The 20601-nt window shown below is 46.3% G+C and overlaps 1 protein-coding gene across 7 annotated transcripts in view; it reads right to left on the minus strand.

The window, feature by feature from the left end:
* PGAP4 (post-GPI attachment to proteins GalNAc transferase 4) overlaps positions 1-19395 on the minus strand; it is a 48945-nt gene extending 29550 nt beyond the window's left edge. For 5 of the 7 annotated variants that reach the window (XR_011568171.1, XR_011568172.1, XR_011568170.1 and 2 more), the window contains exon 1: positions 18739-19395. The gene's annotated coding sequence lies outside the window, so the exon portion shown is untranslated. The remainder of the gene's footprint in view (positions 1-18738) is intronic. The other 2 variants (XR_011568175.1, XR_011568174.1) reach the window with 1 other exon arrangement.
* Between the last annotated feature and the right edge of the window lie 1206 nt (positions 19396-20601).

Raw genomic sequence — 20601 nt, forward strand, 5'->3', positions numbered from 1 at the left:
ACAACTGTACTCATTTCACATGCTAGCAAGGTTATACTCAAAATCCTTCAAGCTAGGATTCAGCAGTAAATGAACCCAGAACTTCTAGATGTACAAGCTGGTTTGTGAAGAGACAGAGGAACCAGAGATCAAACTGTCAGTATTCACTGGATCATGGAAAAGGCAAAAGAGTTCCAGAAAAATTCCTACTTCTGCTTCATTGACTACAGTAAAGCCTTTGTATAGATCACAAACAAACAGTGGAAAATTCTTAAAGAGATGGGAGTGCCAGACCACCTTACCTATCTCCTGACAAACCTGTATGTGGGTCAAGAAACAACAGTTAGAACCAGACATGGAACTACTGACTGGTTCAAAATTGAAAAAGGAGTACATCAAGGCTGTATATTGTGACCCTGCTTATTTAACTTCTAGGTTCCTGAAGGGTGGCGGCCAAGAGGAGTTACCCCATGTTCGAGGTCAGGGGCAGCGGCTGAGAGTGCCAGGCTGCAACGGCGCAAGAACGGCCAAGAAGAGCTACCCAAGTCTGAGGTCAGAGGCGGTGGCCAGGAGGAGCTACCCCGCGTCCAATGTCAGGGTCAGTGGCCGAGAGGAGCTACCCCACGCCCGAGGCCAGGGGTGGAGGCCCAGAGGAGCTACCACACGCCCCTATGCCCGAGGCCAGGGGCGGTGGCTGGGAGGAGCCACCCCACGCCCTGACGCCGGAGGCCAGGGGCAGCGGCCGGAAGAACCAACCCCACGTCCAAGGAGAGGTGGCTGCGCGGGCGCAGGAGGGCCTAGAGGAGCTATCCCACGTTGAAGGTCAGGAAGGGAGGCGGTGAGGAAATACCCCTCATCCAAGGTAAGGAGCAGTGGCTGCACTTTGCTGGAGCAACCGTGAAGAGATACCCCACACCCAAGGTAAGAGAAAACCAAGTAAGATGGTAGGTGTTGCAAGAGGGCATCAGAGGGCAAACACACTGAAACCATACTCACAGAAAACTAGTCAATCTAATCACACTAGGACCACAGCCTTGTCTAACTCAATGAACTTAGCCATGCCTGTGGGGCAACCCAAGAACGGCGGGTCATGGTGGAGAGATCTGACAGAATGTGGTCCACTGGAGAAGGGAATGGCAAACCACTTTAGTATTCTTGCCTTGAGAACCCCATGAACAGTATGAAAAGGCAAAATGATAGGATACTGAAAGAGAAACTCCCCAGGTCAGTAGGTGCCCAATATGCTACTGGAGATCAGTGGAGAAATAACTCAGAAAGAATGAAGGGATGGAGCCAAAGTGAAAAGAATACCCCGCTGTGGATGTGACTGGTGATAGATGCAAGGTCCGATGCTGTAAAGAGCAATATTGCATAGGAACCTGGAATGTCAGGTCCATAAATCAAGGCAAGTTGGAAGTGGTCAAACAAGAGATGGCAAGAGTGAACGTCGACATTCTAGGAATCAGCAAACTGAAATGGACTGGAATGGGTGAATTTAACTCAGATGATCATTATATCTACTACTGCGGGCAGGAATCCCTCAGAAGAAATGGAGTAGCCATCATGGTCAACAAAAGAGTCCGAAATGCAGTACTTGCATGCAATCTCAAAAATGACAGAATGATCTCTGTTCGTTTCGAAGGCAAACCATTCAATATCACAGTAATCCAAGTCTATGCCCCAACCAGTAATGCTGAAGAAGCTGAAGTTGAACGGTTCTATGAAGACCTACAAGACCTTTTAGAACTAACACCCCAAAAAGATGTCCTTTTCATTATAGGGGACTGGAATGCAAAAGTACGAAGTCAAGAAACACCTGGAGTAACAGGCAAATTTGGCCTTGGAATACAGAATGAAGCAGGGCAAAGACTAATAGAGTTTTGCCAAGAAAATGCACTGGTCATAGCAAACACCCTCTTCCAACAACACAAGAGAAGACTCTACACATGGACATCACCAGATGGTCAACACCGAAATCAAATTGATTATATTCTTTGCAGCCAAAGATGAAGAAGCTCTATACAGTCAACAAATGTAGACCGGGAGCTGACTGTGGCTCAGACCATGAACTCCTTATAGCCAAATTCAGACTTAAATTGAAGAAAGTAGGGAAAACCACTAGACGATTCAGGTATGACCTAAATCAAATCCCTTATGATTATACAGTGGAAGTGAGAAATAGATTTAAGGGCCTAGATCTGATAGATAGAGTGCCTGATGAACTATGGATGGAGGTTCGTGACATTGTACAGGAGACAGGGATCAAGACCATCCCCATGGAAAAGAAATGCAAAAAAGCAACATGGCTGTCTGGGGAGGCCTTACAAATAGCTGTGAAAAGAAGAGAAGCAAAAAGCAAAGGAGAAAAGGATAGATATAAGCATCTGAATGTAGAGTTCCAAAGAACAGCAAGAAAAGATAAGAAAGCCTTCCTCAGCGATCAATGCAAAGAAATAGAGGAAAACAACAGAATGGGAAAGACTAGAGATCTCTTCAAGAAAATTAGAGAGACCAAGGGACCATTTCATGCAAAGGTGGGCTTGATAAAGGACAGAAATGGTATGGACCTAACAGAAGCAGAAGATATTAAGAAGAGGTGGCAAGAATATACAGAAGAACTGTACAACAAAGATCTTCATGACCAGATAATCACGATGGTGTGATCACTGACCTAGAGCCAGACATTCTGGAATGTGAAGTCAAGTGGGCCTTAGAAAGCATCACTACGAACAAAGCTAGTGGAGGTGATGGAATTCCAGTTGAGCTATTTCAAATCCTGAAAGATGATGCTGTGAAAGTGCTGCACTCAATATGCCAGCACATTTGGAAAACTCAGCCGTGGCCACAGGACTGGAAAAGGTCAGTTTTCATTGCAGTCTCAAAGAAAGGCAATGCCAAAGAATGCTCAAACTACCGCACATTTGCACTCATCTCACATGCTAGTAAAGTAATGCTCAAAATTCTCCAAGCCAGGCTTCAGCAATACATGAACCGTGAACTTCCTGATGTTCAAGCTAGTGTTAGAAAAGGCAGAGGAACCAGAGATCAAATTGCCAACATCCACTGGATCATGGAAAAAACAAGAGAGTTCCAGAAAAACACCTATTTCTGCTTTATTGACTATGCCAAAGCCTTTGACTGTGTGGATCACAATAAACTGTGGAAAATTCTGAAAGAGATGGGAATACCAGACCACCTGACCTGCCTCTTGAGAAACCTGTATGCAGGTCAGGAAGCAACAGTTAGAACTGGACATTGAAAAACAGATTGGTTCCAAATAGGAAAAGGAGTTCATCAAGGCTGTATATTGTCACCCTGCTTATTTAACTTATATGCAGAGTACATCATGAGAAACACTGGACTGGAAGAAACACAAGCTGGAATCAAGATTGCCGGGAGAAATATCAATAACCACAGATATGCAGATGACACCACCCTTACGGCAGAAAGTGAAGAGGAACTAAAAAGCCTCTTGATGAAGGTGAAAGTGGAGAGTGAAAAAGTTGGCTTAAAGCTCAACATTCAGAAAATGAAGATCATGGCATCCAGTCCCATCACTTCATGGGAAATAGATGGGGAAACAGTGGAAACAGTGTCAGACTTTATTTTTCGGGGCTCCAAAATCACTGCAGATGGTGATTGCAGCCATGAAATTAAAAGACGCTTACTCCTTGGAAGGAAAGTTATGACCAACCTAGATAGCATATTGAAAAGCAGAGACATTACTTTGCCAACAAAGTTTCATCTAGTCAAGGCTATGGTTTTTCTTGTGGTCATGTACGGATGTGAGAGTTGGACTGTGAAGAAGGTTGAGCGCCAAAGAATTGATGCTTTTGAACTGTGGTGTTGGAGAAGACTCTTGAGAGTCCCTTGGACTGCAAGGAGATCCAACCAGTCCATCCTGAAGGAAATCAGCCCTGGGATTTCTTTGGAAGGAATGATGCTAAAGCTGAAACTCCAGTACTTTGGCCACCTCATGGGAAGAGTTGACTCATTGGAAAAGACTCTGATGCTGGGAGGGATTGGGTGCAGGAAGAGAAGGGGACGACAGAGGATGAGATGGCTGGATGGCATCACTGACTCGATGGATGTGAGTCTGAGTGAACTCCGGCAGTTGGTGACGGACAGGGAGGCCTGGCATGCTGCGATTCATGGGGTCGCAAAGAGCCGGACACGACTGAGTGACTGAACTGAGCTGAACTGAATTGCTTCTATTAAAAATATCAATGTGTGGTAGAGCAGTGTTTTCACCACACACTCTTGGGAGATGAAAACCTTAAGCATCACATCTTACAATGTGGAGGTTTCATCTAGTGAAAAAGTCACCTCCAGAAATGCTCCTCAGCCTCACTGGAAATGTCCCTACCAGGTACTTGTGGTGCCAAACTACAAGGAACGGACTATTGGATACATGTGACACACCTAAAGAGAGCATAAAACCCTAACCGGATCTGTACATCATCTATTGACCTGAAAGTAAAGATTTCTCAGAATTGAAGCAGATGACATCTGATGAGACACCTTTCTTAAGATATCTGGGCCAGTCCTGTTGGATGTTTATCGCCGAATCATTGATAATGACACAACACTTCAAATGATCTCTAATGTCAATGATCCTTTTTAAAAATATATATTTTTGGTTTTAGAAAAGGCAGAGCAACCAGAGATCAAATTGCCAACATCTGCTGGATCATCGAAAAAGCGAGAGAATTCCAGAAAAACATCTGCTTTATTGACTATGCCAAAGCCTTTGACTGTGTGGATAACATTAAAATGTGGAAAATTCTGAAAGAGATGGGAATACCAGACTACCTGACCTGCCTCTTGAGAAACCTGTATGCAAGTCAGGAAGCAACAGTTAGAACTGGACATGGAACAACAGACTGGTTCCAAATAGGAAAAGGAGTTCATCAAGGCTGTATATTGTCACCCTGCTTATTTAACTTATATGCAGAATACATCATGAGAAACGCTGGGTTGGAGGAAGCACAAGCTGACTCGATGGACGTGGGTCTGGGTGGACTCCAGGAGTTGGTGATGGACAGGGAGGCCTGGCATGCTGCGATTCATGGGGTCACAAAGAGTCAGACATGACTGAATGACTGAACTGAACTGATTTGTTTCTGGCTGCATCCAGTCTCAGTTGTTGGTTTGAGGGATTTTTTTGTTTGTTTCAGTGGGAGGGCTTCTCTCTAGTTGTGATGTGTGGCCTTAGTTGCCCCACGGCACGTGGGATCTTAGTTCCCTGACCAGGGATCATACCCACACCTCCTGCATTGGAAGGTGGTTCTCAACTGCTGGACCACCAGGGAAATCCCTAATGTCTATGATATTGATGACACATGAACTTTAAATGAAAAGTGCCTGAGCTTTCTCCCTCCTACCCCTCCTTGTTACTCACATGTGACCTTAATAATTAGACTCCTAATCTATTCCCTCCAACATGAGACATAATACCTAGAAAAGGTCTTTCCTTACATTGAAGAACAAAATGCCTCTGAAAGTAGAAAACCTGTCACTTGATAAGCAATGCTTTTGGAAACAGATCTTCATCAAAAGGGGGAGATATAAAAAAAAATTAATAAATAGAAAACTCAATTAAATAGAGCTCGAGGACCAGAAAGGGAGCTCTCAGGTCCTAGAATGACAACAGAGAGTAACCAGGAAGAAGAAAGACTTCCCTTCTTTCCTGGCAAGGACTCAGCCAACAAAAAGTCATGAGCTCTTGGTTTACTATTGCCTTCCAACATTCTTTTCCCCTCCATAAAAACATTTGCCTTCCCTTGATGTGCAGAAACTTGCACATGACTCACCATGGTTGTAGATCCTGAATTGCAGTTCTCTGCTGATCCCAAATAAACCCATCTTTGCTGGAGAAATAAATGGCAATCTGTTTCAGGTAAACACACCCAAACAGAAATAATTTCTTTTTTTCTTCAAGTTCTAGGGTCCTTTACATGAACTTTCATTCCAGAACATTCATTTGTCACTTTCTACTTTAAACTACATCTATTTGTAGCTACCACTTATTAAGCTCCTGGGCTTCCCTGGTGGCTTAGCGATAAGGAATCCACCTCCTAATGCAGGAGACAAGGGTTCAATTCCTGGGTTGGGAAGATCCCCTGGTAAAGGAAATGGCAACCCGCAAAAGTATTTTTGCCTGGGAAATCTCATGGACAGAGGAGCCTGGTGGGCTACAGTCTATGGGGTCACAAAGAGTTGGACACAACTTAGCAACTAAACAACAACAGTTAAGCTCCTACTACGTGTCCAGGTTCTGGACTAGTCTTACGTATATTTCTTCTGACCAAAGAGCAACTCTCAAACATTAATGGAACTAATCTCATTTAAATGGAAAAACAATGCTACCAAGGTGAAAGCAGGGAATTCAAACACAGGAAAAATTTCAAAGCTTAAACTTTTTATATGATGCATGCTATCTTACATGGCTTAATTCATGGCCTGTGATTTACAACCTAGTTGGACTTATAACAAAGGTCCATCTAGTCAAGGCTATGATTTTTCCAGTGGTCAAGTATGGATGTGAGAGTTGGACTGTGAAGAAAGCTGAGAGCCGAAGAATTGATGCTTTTGAACTGTGGTGTTGGAGAAGACTCTTGAGAGTCCCTTGGACTGCAAGGACATCCAACCAGTCCATCCTAAAGGAGATCAGTCCTGGGTGTTCATTGGAAGGACCGATGCTAAAGCTGAAACTCCAACACTTTGGCTACCTCATGCAAAGAGTTGACTCATTGGAAAAGACCCTGATGCTGGGAAAGATTGAGGGCAGGAGGAGAAGGGGATGGCAGAGGATAAGATGGCTGGTTGGCATCATCGACTCTATAGACATGGGTTTGGGTGGACTCCGGGAGTTGGTGATGGACAGGGAGGCCTGGCATGCTGCAATTCACGGGGTCGCAGAGAGTTGGACATGACTGAGTGACTGAACTGAACTGATCTGAATTGGACTTATAAACCCCTATTAGTAGACTCAGTTTGATTTATCTTTGATATCCTTCACAGATACAGAACAGGATTCTCTGCACAGAAAAGGTTTAATGTTTGTTAAGCAAATAAAAGACTTCTATAGGGTTTAATTCCTAAGATATAAAATTGGGAGTAGCAAAGAGTCTGGTCATATAATGCGTAGAGATCAACTTACTTGGAAATTCTTGCTGAGCACTTCTTATGGGCACTGTTTTAAGCATCTCATTTATTCTCATAAGAAGCCTATGAGAAGTACTATTATTAAATCCATTTTATATCTGAAAACAATTAAGGAACAATTAACTTGTACCCAAGGTTAGCAAAGCTTTAAATAGGTGGCAAAACTTGAAAAGCAAGCAGACTGTTTACAGAACTCATGTTCTCAACCATTATGCAATATTGTCTCTGCATAGATTGGAAAGCCAAGAAAATCCACTGGAAGATGATTAGAAATGGTACAGACTTTCAGAATGTGTTTGGGAGCAGAATTAGTATGCAAAAATAATATACGCTATGATCTGTGTGTGTGCTCACTCAGTCATGTCTGACTCTGTGACCCCACGGACTGTAGCCCACCAGGCTTTTCTGTCCATGGAATTTTCCAGGCAAGAATCCTGGAGTGGGTTGCCATTTCTTGCTCCAGGGGATCTTCCCAACTCAGGGATTGAACCCAGGTCTCCAGCATTGCAGGCAGAGTCTCTCTACCATCTGAGCCACCAGGGAAGCTCTGTTTCTTGAATCTTCTGCATTGGCAGGGGATTCTTTTTACCACTGTGCCACCTGGGAAGCCCTATGCTATGTTACACACTACATAATCATATATATATGATTTCACATAATCATATATGCTTTCATATAATCAGACTATTACTAATCAATGGGATAAAACATCTCAGTCAAAATGGTCTAAAAAAGAAACCAGAAATATCTAGAATAAACTTAAAAAATATGTAGAATATACACTTCTATAAAATCCCACTGAAGGACACTGTAAAAGTCTAATAAATGGATAAAAGTAACATCTTCTCTGCTGAGAACCCTCACTAATAAAAGAGGAGATGGAGGTCTCTTGCTCCAAAATCAATCTCTACATTTAAGATAACATCAATTCAATTTTCTTTGAGAGAGTGAGCCAGTACAGTAAATGGCACTTTTATATAAATTGGTGTGGCCTTAGAGAGAAAGTTTGGATGGTATCTACAAAAATTTTATATGTGTATCTCCTTTGACATAGAAATTCTACTTCTAGCAATCTACTCTGCAGAAATGCCAACACATGCTACCAAACATAGACAAGGAATGTTCATAGAAATTTTGCTTGAAAGTAAGAAAGAGAGGGAGAAAGATGGGGAGAGGAATAGATGGAGGGCAGGGCATCAAGATGGCTAGACAAATTACAGGAAAGGATAGACAAACTACAGGGAAAGGAAATGGCCAACAACAGGGAACAATGTTTAGATAATTACACATGGGGATGATATGGACACATTAAAAAGAAAAAGAAGGGTTTAAATATACTGACATTTAAAAAGCCTTACCTAAATCCCTGCTGTGGAATGAATGTTTGTGTCCCTCATCCCCAAATTCATAATCAAAATCTGAATACCTGATGTGATGATGTTTGGAGATGGGGTCTTTGGGAGATATTAAGGTCATGCCCCTGGAACTCTTTTACTGGGACTAGTGCCCTTATTAGAAGAGACAGAAGACAGCTTGCTTTCTCTCTCCTCTGCCAGTGAGTACAAATCAGGAAGGCAGCCATCCATAAACCAGGCAAAGGGCCACTTATCAGAACCCAACTACTCTGGCACCCACCCTAATCTCTGACTTCAGACTCCAGACTGTGGGACATGCATGTTCTGCTTAAGCCGCCCAGTTTATGGTAATTCATTGTATCGAACAAAGCAGTTTGAAAGTCTCTAATTGAAAAATGTAAACTATGTCAGTGCAAATTGTAGAAAAGGGTACATGGTATGATCATTTTATTTTTAATGTGGAATATAATTTAGTGAAGGAGAGATGAAGGTATGAGGGATGGAGGGTTCCACTCTTGCTTTCTACCCTTCTGAAAGCACATGCATTACTTCTATGATCATAGTTAAAAGTTTAATTCAACCAATACTGAGTCTTGTACCAGGCACTGGGGTAGTGAATGTGCCACTCAGGGGACTTACTCTCAGGACCCTAATTATCAAAGATCCTATAGGAATCCAAAGATGATTTGTTCCTTTTGGTGGAGCAGAGACAGGATGGATAATTTGACCAAAGTGTGGGGGTTCCCATGTCGCTTGGTGGTAAAGAACTCTCCTGACAATGCAGGAAATGCAGGAGACTTGAATTTGATGCCTGGGTAGGGAAGATGCCCTGGAGGAGGAAATGGCAACCCACTCCAGTATTCTTGCTTGGGAAATTCCATGAACAGAAGAGCCTGGCGGGCTACAGTCTGTTAGGTAGGTAGGGAAAAGGAGTCCAAAATGGCGGTGGCTAAAAGACAAGGAAGGTCCGAGGACCAGAGTGAAGACTTCAGGCAGAACAAACAGAACAAACAGCACTCCTGGCTAAGCCCAATTTGCATAGGGCAGGCCCAGGTGGAGGAAAAAAACATATAAAAGGAGGAGCCAAAGCGCTCTCTCTCGGACTCTCTCCCGCGTGCGTGTGCTCTTTTCTCTCTCTCTCTTTCTCTCTCTCACTCTCCTGCTATCTTCTAAATAAAATAGAGCTGTAACACTGATTTGCCTAAGAACTGTAGCACGGTTTGTCCAAGACCTGAGAGCTGTGACGTGTCGAGGGCTTTAATGTCCGTTGCTCCAAATCTTTGTTGTGACGAGACAAAGAACCGAGGAACATACACTCGCGTGACATCTATGGTGCCGTGACTCGGATTTAACCTGGCTGAAACAACCTCTACGTGGAAGAGGCCAAGCACAACAGGAGCCCAGCTCAGCGAAGCTCCCGTGCTAGAAGCGGAAGGCGAAGAAACCCAGCGCAGGGGAAGCCCCATCGTGCTGGAAACCAGGACAGCGAAAAACAAACTCAGCAGAAAGCTCACACGGCCCAGTCTCAGATTCCAGAAGACCTCCGGTTAAGGTAAGAGGTCCTCGCTCCTATGGCTGGAGGGACCTTTACAATCTCTCATTTCTTGTTTCCTCGAACCTCCCGCGAACAGGCGGGCAGCAGGGGCACAATTGAGGGACTCTGGAGAGCCTACTCCTCAGCATGTCCCAAAGGCGCTATCTGCTGAGCCCCAGTAGCTGTTACCCAAGCTGGTGGGGGTTCTTCTGTCCTTTCTCTTCTCTGTGCCAACGATTAGACCAATGAAACTGTGAGCACCGGTCAGATATTTAGCAAATTTTCCAGCGGGCTATGAAGGGGATTCCTTGGCATGTTTTTCCCACTGCTTTTTCCTCCTGTCCTTCAGCTCTCTCCCGGGACTCAAGCCCGGCCAAAACTAGTGAAACTCAGGCTCTGATGCCTCATTGCAAAAATTCATTGAGAGACAAAGCGATAAGAGGTAGATTTGTTAGGATCCAGAGAGAAGCCACTCTTCAGGATGTGAACCATTGCCGAGGGCAAGGGCTGCGGCCATGGAATTAGGCCTGGCTAGGTTTTGTGAGGGGATGGAATTCATATGCTAATGAGTGAGAGGATCATCCCAGCCTTTGGGGAACCACCCACTTCTCCCTCTTCTGACCTTGTGCCTTGGAGATGTCTTGCCACCGCTGGGTGTGTCTGTTGGCTTATAGATTGGGGATTAAGGTTTACTTGAATTTGACTTGTCATCTTGGACCCAATTGATTTTAATTGGTTTACATTATACCCTTGTGCTATGTCATTCTTTCAAAGATTGTGCTCTGCCCCCTTCCCTCCTGTTTCATGCTCTTTTCCTGAGCCCCATCCAGGCCCACAAGGTTTCTCTAGAGAGACAACCAGAAAATAGTTGGCCTTGGAAGGGAAATACTCTATAATATCCAACCCCCTAATTCTACCCAGCACTGGTCACACTGGAGATCTTGGGAACGCCCAAAGTCCAGTCCGGGGGGGTCCCAGGAGGTCATCACGCCTTGACCTGCCTAGGGATCAGTCTTCGAAAGGTTGTCACGCCTCAACCTGTTCGGGGATCCTTTAGTCCCAGGGGTCCCAGGAGGTCGTCACACTTCGACCTGCCCGGGGATTTGATCTCTAGGAGGCTGTCACACCTCAGTCTGCCTGGGGATCTGCACCCTGACCCGGGGATGCCTGGCTCTCAGGTTGCAACAGTTCTGGGTAAGATGAACTTATATCATATCTATTCCTGTCCACGGTGGGCAAACTAGCAATGAGTTACAAATCTCTTAATTCTACCCAGCATTGGTCACACTGGAGATCTTGGGGACGCCCAAACTCCAGTCCGGGGGGTCCCAGGAGGTCATCACGCCTTGACCTGCCTAGGGATCCGTCTTCGAGAGGTTGTCACGCCTCAACCTGCTCGGGGATCCTCTAGTCCCAGGGGTCCCAGGAGGTCGTCACGCCTCGACCTGCCCAGGGACCCAATTCTCGGGAGGCCGTCACGCCTTGACCTGCCCGGGGATTCGATCTCTAGGAGGCTGTCATGCCTCAGCCTGCCCGGGGATCTGCACCCTGACCCAGGGACGCCTGGCTCTCAGGTTGCAACTGTTCTGGGTAGGATAAGCTTCAGAAAGACTCACCTCTAAGGAAGTCTACCTATGGAAACATAAAGAAGCCTATTACTTGTGGGACTGTGCCCAGGTCTCAGCAATAACTCAGGAGCCCAATGAGAACCCCATTGCCTTTCTGGAGAGGCTAAAAGAGGCACTCCAAAAGTTTACCAACCTGGACTTAGACTCTTACAAGAGACGGGTGATTTTAAAGAACAAATTCTTGTCCCAATGTGCATCAGATATCAGAATTAAGTTACAGCAGCTACAACAGCAGGACCCTGCTGCCTCTTTAGATGAGATGGTCCAGACAGCCACCAATACCTTTTATAACAGGGAACAGGAGAAGGAGGCCAAGGCCCAGGAGGAGGAGAGAAAGAAAGAGACAAGGCATGCCCAGATGCTGGCCGCCCTCCAGAGAAGCCCTATGGCACACCCCGAGTCCTTGAGGGACAAGGCACGAGACAGATGCCCGATCTGTAGACAGGTGGGGCATTGGGCCAAAGAGTGTCCAAATCGTGACAAGTCTCCTAGAACGGCTTGCCACAAATGCCATCAACTGGGACATTGGGCGGCACTCTGCCCTTGGGACCCAAGAGCCTCAAGGTCAAGCGCCAAGCCTACCCTCACGATGGTTCAAGAGGACTGAAGCGGCCCGCTCCAGCCAGCCCGCCTGTCACAGATAACCATCATGGGGCTGGAGCCAAGGGTGCAACTAGATGTGGCAGGTAGGTCCGAGAATTTCTTGGTTGACACAGGGGCTACCTACTCTGTCTTGATCTCCTACTCCGGAGCCTTCTCCTCCCAAACCTGTACCATTTTGGGTGCTACAGGAAAAGCAACTACTAAAAGATTCACCCGAGCACTTCTTTGTTGCTGGGATGGACAAATATTTTCCCACCAGTTTCTGGTGGTCCCTGAGTGTCCTACCCCCTTATTGGGAAGAGATATACTCACTAAACTGGGGACCACCCTTGTGATGGAAAGTTTTTCAGCTGCTAGAGCTCTACAGCTCCTGGTTACTACTGAAGAACCCATTACACCTTCAATAGAGAGGGACCAAAAACTATGGGAAGACAAAATTAACCCCCAGGTGTGGGACCAGGGGATTCCTGGACAAGCCCACCAAGCTGAACCGGTCATCATTGTCCTCCGAGATCCCACTCGGTTTCCTAACCGGAAACAATATCCTCTCAAAAGAAAGGCTCGGGAGGGACTACAGCCTTTAATAAATAAATTCCTTGCTTGTGGGCTACTGGTCCCTACCAGTTCGCCATGTAACACCCCAATCCTTTCAGTAAAGAAAAAAGACAGAACCTGGCAAATGGTTCAAGATCTCCGGATCATAAATGAAGCTGTAGTTCCCCTCCATCCCACAGTACCCAATCCCTATTTAATCTTGGGAGAAATCCCACCCAGTGCCAAATGGTTTACTGTCTTGGATCTCAAAGATGCATTTTTTTTAACATACCACTGGCTAAAGAATCCCAATACCTTTTTGCCTTTGAGTGGGAGGCCCCAGGAGAAAAACACCAACAGATGACTTGGACAGTATTACCACAGGGTTTCAGAGATAGCCCCCACCTGTTTGGACAGGCCCTTAGCCGGGATCTCCTAGATCTGGACCTGGGACCTAATGGGAAAATATTGCAATACGTAGATGACCTACTAATCTGCTCTCCAGATGAGAAAAGCGCCCAACAACATGCAATTCAGGTTCTAAACTTCTTGGCAGAAAGGGGATATAAAGTCTCCCATGCTAAGGCACAGATGGTCGAGACAAAGGTCACTTACCTGGGAGTTCAGATTACACACGGGTCCAGGAGGCTATCCTCTGATCGGGTACAAGGAATTCTGCAGTTGCCCTCCCCCAAGACTCGAAAACAATTGCGAGCTTTCCTGGGGCTAACTGGTTATTGTAGAATCTGGATACCCAATTATGGTCTAATTGCCCAGCCCTTATATGAAAGCTTAAAGGGAAGAGATGATTCAATCCCACTGATGTTGGGAACTCCTCAAAAGGAGGCAGAGGCTACACTAAAACAGGCCTTAATTCAGGCACCTGCCTTGAGACCCAGAAAAAGCATTCCAACTTTATGTATATGAAAGAGAGGGAATAGCCTTGGGAGTGTTAACTCAAAGGTTGGGATCTGAGCCCCAGCCTGTAGCTTACTTATCCAGGAGGCTCGATCCAACTTCCCGAGGTTGGCCGCCCTGCCTTCGAAATCTTGCAGCTATTGCAATCATGATAGAAGATGCTTTAAAACTCTCCTTTGGGGGCAAACTAACTATTTTTACCAGCCACCAAGTAAAACAACTCCTAAATGGGAGGGGCCACTTATGGATGTCTGATCAAAGAATCCTCAGATATCAAGTAATGATGATGGAAAGTCCAGGCCTCACTATATCCCCTTGTGAGGTTCTTAACCCAGCCCACCTCCTCCCTACCCCCGAGGGCTCTCTCCCCTTTCACTCTTGTCTAGAAACCTTGGACCACTGGACAAAACCCCAAGAGGGATTGTCAGAAGATCCTCTGACCAATCCTGAGGAAATCTGGTACACTGATGGAAGCAGCTTTGTCTTGGATGGAAAAAGAAGAGCCGGGTATGCAGTGGTCTCCAATTTTGAGACCATAGAGGCTAAGCCTCTGCCACCAGGTACTTCAGCCCAATTAGCTGAGCTCATAGCCCTGACTCGAGCTTTAGAGCTGGGAAAAAGAAAAAGAATAGCCATTTACACTGACTCCAAGTATGCCTTTCTGGTGCTACATGCACCTGCGGCTGTTTGGAAAGAAAGGGGCCACTTGACCACCCAAGGGTCCCCAATCAAATATGGTGATCAGATTCTTCAACTCTTGCAGTCCATCTGCCCACTGAGGTTTCAGTCTCCCACTGTAAAGGACACCAAAAAGGAAACATGGAAGTGGCACGAGGGAACCAAGCAGCTGATCAGGCAGCTAGGAGAGCAGCATTACAGAACCATGACCTAATAGGGATTGCCACCTTAGTTCCACAGACTAATTTGCCAGAAACTCCTTCATATACTGAAGGTGAGACTCTTAAAGCTAAGAGCAAGGGCTTTCAAGAAGATCATATGGGGTGGTTCCAAAAGGAGGGACTCCTTTTTCTGCCTGGAAACCTCCAATGGAAGTTGGTTAACTCCTTACATGTCACTACTCATTTAGGAGAAAAGGCCCTCCAAAGATTACTAGAAAGGTCCTTCAGAGGAACAGGCCTCCAAACAACTATAAGACAGGTGGTCTCCTCTTGTCCCACTTGCCAATTAAACAACCCTCAAGGAGCTCGAAGACCCCAGCTGGCCCAGCCCGTCCAGCGACGTGGGGCCTATCCAGGAGAGGACTGGCAGATGGACTTCACCCAGATGCCAATTTCTCAAGGGTATAAATACCTATTTGTCATGATAGATAGATTCACAGGATGGATTGAAGGCTTTCCCACCCGGACTGAGAAGGCTAAGGAGGTGGTAAAAAAACTGCTCCATGAAATCATTCCAAGATTTGGTCTGCCCAGGTCATTACAGAGTGACAATGGGACATCACTTCTAAGGTCACAGAAGGGGTCTCGAAAACATTGGGCATTACTTATTATCTCCATTGTGCCTGGAGGCCTCAATCTTCAGGAAAAGTAGAAAGAGCCAATCAATTATTAAAATCAGCGATAAAAAAGATAACCCAGGAGACCTCCCTGGGATGGAAGGAGGCTTTACCAATAGCTCTCCTCTGCACCCGCATTGCCCCTAAGGAACAGGTTGGTCTTAGTCCTTATGAGATGCTATATGGGAGACCTTTTGTTTATGTCAATGACCTCTTCCTAGATCCAGAGGTTCAGACCCTCCAGTCTTATACCATGGCCATTGGGCAATTCCAACAGGATATACGCTTGTGGGGTATGAACCAGGACCCAAAACACTCTAAAGAGTCACCACTATATGCTCCAGGAACTCAAGTCCTAATTAAAGTCTGGAAAGGTGGGTCCCCAAAGGCTCAACTCCATCCCACATGGAAGGGCCCCTACCCTGTAATACTTTCTACCCCCACAGCAGTCAAGGTACCAGGACATGACTCCTGGATTCACTACTCACGAGTCAAGCCATGGAAGAAAACAGAAGAGGACACTCAATACACCTGTGAGCCCCTGGGAGATCTCAGATACCTATTCAGAACTACCAATGAGTGCCATTCTAATGAACACCCCCAAAACCTGGTTTCTGGGGATAAGATTTCTCAGGATAACTCTAAGGAGCCAACACAGCTTGACAGAGACTGTACTCCAAGACAGACAGGAGATAGATCTTCTGATCCCTGAACAAGGAGGGACTTGAGCTATCCTGGCAATGTGAATTTAAAATTGACCAATGTCCCTACTAGTCCTTGTTATGCTATATTGATGATGCTTATGATTATTCCATGTACTGTCAATTGTCTAACCTGTTTTGTCTCTGCCCAGGTCAACCAGCTACAACATGCAGTGCCAGTTCAACAAAGATATAAAACTACAGCTGACCACGGAAAATATCACACACCCTCGGACACCGCTATAAGGACTCTGAGGCTTGAGACTAGCAAGAGGGGGAGGCCCAATACCCCTCGCCGCCCCAGTTCAGTAGGAAGTAGCCAGAAAGACCTCAACGCCCCTATTCCCAAAGAATTGGGCCTCCCATCTCTTGAGGGGGGAATGTTAGGTAGGTAGAATAGGGAAAAGGAGTCCAAAATGGCGGTGGCTAAAAGACAAGGAAGGTCCAAGGACCAGAGTGAAGACTTCAGGCAGAACAAACAGAACAAACAGCACTCCTGGCTAAGCCCAATTTGCATAGGGCAGGCCCAGGTGGAGGAAAAAAACATATAAAAGGAGGAGCCAAAGCGCTCTCTCTCGACTCTCTCTCCCACGTGCGTGTGCTCTTTTCTCTCTCTCTCTCTCACTCTCCTGCTATCTTCTAAATAAAATAGAGCTGTAACACTGATTTGCCTAAGAACTGTAGCACGGTTTGTCCAAGACCTGAGAGCTGTGACGTGCCGAGGGCTTTAATGTCCATTGCTCCAAATCTTTGTTGTGACGAGACAAAGAACCGAGGAACATACACTCGCGTGACAAGTCCATAGAGTTGAAAAGAGCTGGACACAACTGAGCGATGGAGCATTCATGCAAACTATATCTTAATAAAACTGATTTTTTAAAAAAGCCAGGTGGATGATACTGGGTAACAACAAAGATATTAAATTTGTTATAAAATGAGTAATTAAAATAACATGGCCCTGGCACGGAAATATACCAATGCTAATGCTATGCTAAGTCACTTCAGTCGTGTCCGACTCTGTGTGACCCCATAGACGGCAGCCCACCAGGCTCCGCCATCCCTGGGATTCTCCAGGCAAGAATACTGGAGTGGGTTGCCATTTACTTCTCCAAAGCATGAAAGAGAAAAGTGAAAGTGAAGTCATGTCCGACTCTTTGTGACCCCATGGACTGCAGCCTACCAGGCTCCTCTGTCTATGGATTTTCCAGGCAAGAGTACTCGAGTGGGGTGCCATTGCCTTCTCCGGAAATATACCAATAGACACATGCAAAAATCTGCAGACATAAATATATAATAATTTAATGTACCATAATTGTAGCAGTCCAAATCAGGCATAAAAAATGAACTTAGCTTTGCAGCAACTGGCTACCATTTACAAAAAGTAATTAGCTCTCCACTTTACATCTTAAATTAGAATAAATGACACATTAAAATTTTTCAACAAAAGCTTAAAAATACCTGAAGAAAATATAGGTGAATATTTATACAAACTCGAGTTAGGAAAGGCCTTTCTCAGCAAGACTCTCAAGCAGAACCAAAAAGAAAAAGAATAGGACTGAATGGCCAAAGATGAAAAGCTGACCCCCCAAACAAACAAACAAAAAAACATGTTGATGTATGGCAGAAACCAACACAATATTGTAATTATCTTTTAATTAAAAATAAAACTTAAAAAATTAGGCAAAAGACTGTGCAACACAGATGACAGAATTACTATCAGTACTTTAATGTGTAATATATAACAAGCACTTAAAACTCATGAACAGAAAGACACTCTGACTGAAAGAGGTAAGAGAATTAATAGTTCACTCACACAAATGCAAAAGGCCAATACAGAGAGGAAAAAGCTGATTACCTCTGGATAATCAGACATACAAATTGAAATAATTTTTTTTTGCCCACCTTACTGGTTTAAATGTGTGCATGCAGAGAAATTTTTAAGATACCTAGGAAAACAACAATCTAGGAGATGAAGTTTTAAGTTATTTTCTTCTTTACATTTTTCTGTTTCTTGAATGTTTTGTAATAAGCTTATCCTTTTAAAAAAATTCGAATTTTAATAACGTTAAACAAACATGGTCTTATCTTCTCACCTAAAATATCTGGTGCCGGGCACTCTAGAAATGCATTCCTAAAAGCCAAATTCCCCTTAGAAGGTTTAGTTCTCTAGGGGAAACGCGCGCACGCCTACGCGCGCACACAAACGCCTGCAGGTTTTTGCTAATGGTCCGCATAGTGAGATCATCACTGGATCCGCCCTTGTGTCCCTTCACCTCCAGGGAGAACAAGAGACTAGCAGGGGCTGGCGGGGTTACACCCACCCTCCAATTCTCACCCTGGATACAGCGGGCGCAGTGCGGCAACTGGCAACGCCCGTACACAGAGACCAGGAAAAGGGCGAGGCGAGGCGGGGTGGTCCTAACTATCCCTCAAGGAAAGAGAATGGCAACGGAGGACCAGTCTCGGATTTAGCGTCTGCCACCGACCGTGGGCAGTCCCCGCGGCGCTCCGGTCTCAGTTTCCCTACCCGTAGGAAGATACTAACAGTCTAAATCGCGGCGTTGCCTCCCGGGCGTCCTGTCTTTCCCGGAGCTGGGAAGGACGCCTTCCTCTGCCCCGTTGACCTTCCTCGGTCTCGGGGCTGCGAGGTCGCCTGCAGAAACCCAACGCCGCAGCAGGGCGTTTGTCCGTGCTCTGGGCTGGCCCGAGGCGCGGGCAGATATAGCCGCGAGCGGGCGGCCATTAGGCGATCCACCCTTAGAGTGCTGGGCCCAGCCAGGCTAGGCAAGCAGCGGAATCTTACCTGGACTCGTACATGCCCGGCTCGCGCCTTTCCGTCGGCCTAGCGGCGCCAAGGCAACAGGCGAGGGGTAGGGAGGCGTCCTTGCTGCGACATGCTGTCATCCCTGCGCGGATGCCGGCCCAGGCCGTGCGGGGGACGCCCTTCTGCGGTCTCCACATTCCTCCCGCAGGAAGCAGCCGGCCCCATGAGCGGGGCCGCACTGAAGCAGCCCGCCAAAGCGCACCGCCGGGGGCACAGGCCTTCCCAGGCTCGCCAGCCCCTGCAACTGCTCTCCGCGTGCCGGCTGCAGCAACCCTAATCCATTTTCCCTCGCTCTGGAGACATCTCCCGGGTGGGCGCTCTGGTCATGATGCCAAAGGGGCAGAGCAGATCGTTCGCAGCGGGAACCTACCGGGTGAGAGCGGTCAGCTCGGTTCTCTGAGCACGCTGACGGCCACTGCCGAAGTCGCCTAGGCTGTCTGGCTCATGACCACGGAGGAGCCATCGCTGGACCTTGAGGCCTCGGAGGAGCGGCAGCCGCAGGATTTGGACGCGCGCGGAAGCCTCACCTCCCACGGCGCAGCTCTGGCGCGGTCCCCTCGCTCTGGCAGGCCATGTGACCTGCGAGCTGGGGAGCGACCGCAGCCCCCGAAAGCCAGCTTGAAGAAAAAAGGACGGCAAAAGGCGCCAACTGATGGGCAGAAAGGGAAAAGCAGGCTCCGCGCAAAGGAGGTTGAAATGCTGGGATTAAGTATCTGCACGGTTCACAGTCCCAGCTGGCCATTAAACGTGTTCTCTGTGGGAGATTGGTTTTTGCCAATAATAAAAATAATAGCGGACACCGCTTCCACCCCTAATCCCCACCGTACCCCCGTTATGCCAAAGATGCTCTATGAAAACTCCTCTTTCACTTTACTCCTGTACTTTGAGACTATTAGCCCAATTTTCTGTTTTATTGACTATGCCAAAGGCTTTGACTGTGTGGATCACAATAAACTGTGGAAAATTCTGAAAGAGACTGGAATACCAGACCACCTGACCTGCCTCTTGAGAAACCGGTATGCAGGTCAGGAAGCAACAGTTAGAACTGGACATGGAACAACAGACTGGTTCCAAATAGGAAAAGGAGTACGTCAAGGCTGTATATTGTCACCCTGTTTATTTAACTTATATGCAGAGTACATCATGAGAAACGCTGGGCTGGAAGAAGCACAAACTGGAATCAAGATTGCCGGGAGAAATATCAATGACCTCAGATATGCAGATGACACCAGCCTTATGGCAGAAAGTGAAGAGGAACTCAAAAGCCTCTTGATGAAAGTGAAAGTGGAGAGTGAAAAAGTTGGCTTAAAGCTCAACATTCAGAAAACGAAGATCATGGCATCTGGTCGCATCACTTCATGGGAAATAGATGGGGAAACAGTGGAAACGGTGTCAGACTTTATTTTGGGGGGCTCCAAAATCACTGCAGATGGTAACTGCAGCCATGAAATTAAAAGATGCTTACTCCTTGGAAGGAAAGTTATGACCAACCTAGATAGCATATTCAAAAGCAGAGACATTACTTTGCCAACAAAGGTCCATCTAGTCAAGGCTGTGGTTTTTCCAGTGGTCATGTATGGATGTGAGAGTTGGACTGTGAAGAAAGCTGAGCGCCGAAGAATTGATGCTTTTGAACTGTGGTGTTGGAGAAGACGCTTGAGAGTCCCTTGGACTGCAAGGAGATCCAACCAGTCCATTCTAAAGGAGATCAGCCCTGGGATTTCTTTGGAAGGAATGATGCTAAAGCTGAAACTCCAGTACTTTGGCCACCTCATGCAAAGAGTTGACTCCTTGGAAAGGACTCTGATGCTGGGAGGGATTGGGGGCAGGAGGAGAAGGGGA

This window comes from Bos indicus, chromosome 8 (assembly GCF_029378745.1).
Source record: "Bos indicus isolate NIAB-ARS_2022 breed Sahiwal x Tharparkar chromosome 8, NIAB-ARS_B.indTharparkar_mat_pri_1.0, whole genome shotgun sequence".
In the NCBI taxonomy this organism is placed as follows: Eukaryota; Metazoa; Chordata; class Mammalia; order Artiodactyla; family Bovidae; genus Bos; species Bos indicus.